Source organism: Saimiri boliviensis, chromosome 11 (assembly GCF_048565385.1).
Source record: "Saimiri boliviensis isolate mSaiBol1 chromosome 11, mSaiBol1.pri, whole genome shotgun sequence".
NCBI lineage: Eukaryota > Metazoa > Chordata > Mammalia > Primates > Cebidae > Saimiri > Saimiri boliviensis.
In genome coordinates, this window is record NC_133459.1 from 105,338,293 (window position 1) to 105,338,999 (window position 707).

A 707-nucleotide genomic window follows, 5' to 3' on the forward strand; every position below is an offset into this window, starting at 1 on the left:
CCTAACATAGATGACGGGTTGATGGGGTACAGAAAAACAACATGACATGTGTATACCTATGTAACAAACCTGCACATTTTCCACATGTACCCCAGAACTTAAAGTATGAAAAAATAAAAATAAAAAATTAAATAAAAAGAATCTGTGTAGCTAGATGTTGGTTGAGTGTTCTGTGTGATGAAGGGCTTAGCTATATAGATGAAAGAACACACAAGAGATTTAAACCTAACTTCAGCAATTGTTAATTTAAGGATCCTTGGAAACATTATTGGGCATTTGTTATCATAATTGTATGAATGCTAATCAAATCTGGTGCTTTACATTAATAACTTGACTCGACAGCACATATACTAATGTTGGAAGGATACAGAGAAGATTAGCATAGCCCCTGCGCAAGGATGACATGCAAAATTGTGAAGCATTCCATATTTTTATCTGCGTGCCTGAATGTGATGGGAAGAATGAAATCAAGTAGGCAAACACTCTTCAGGATGTTTTCTAGAACTTCCCCAACCTAGCAAGGCAAGCCAACATTCAAATTCAGGAAATACAGAGAACATCACAAAGATATTCCTCAAGAAGAGCAACCCCCAGCACATAATCATCAGATTTACCAGAGTTGAAATGAAGGACGAAAATGCTAAGTGCTGCAGCCAGAGAGAAACATTGGGTTACCCACAAGGGGAAGCCAATCAGACTCACAGCAG

General features: G+C 37.9%; 1 non-coding gene across 1 annotated transcript; it reads left to right on the plus strand.

The window, feature by feature from the left end:
• The first annotated feature begins 330 nt into the window (after window positions 1–330).
• Window positions 331–433, plus strand: LOC120360557 (U6 spliceosomal RNA). Its single transcript, XR_005577022.1, has one exon. It is a non-coding gene; the product is annotated as a U6 spliceosomal RNA (small nuclear RNA).
• Window positions 434–707: the final 274 nt, after the last annotated feature.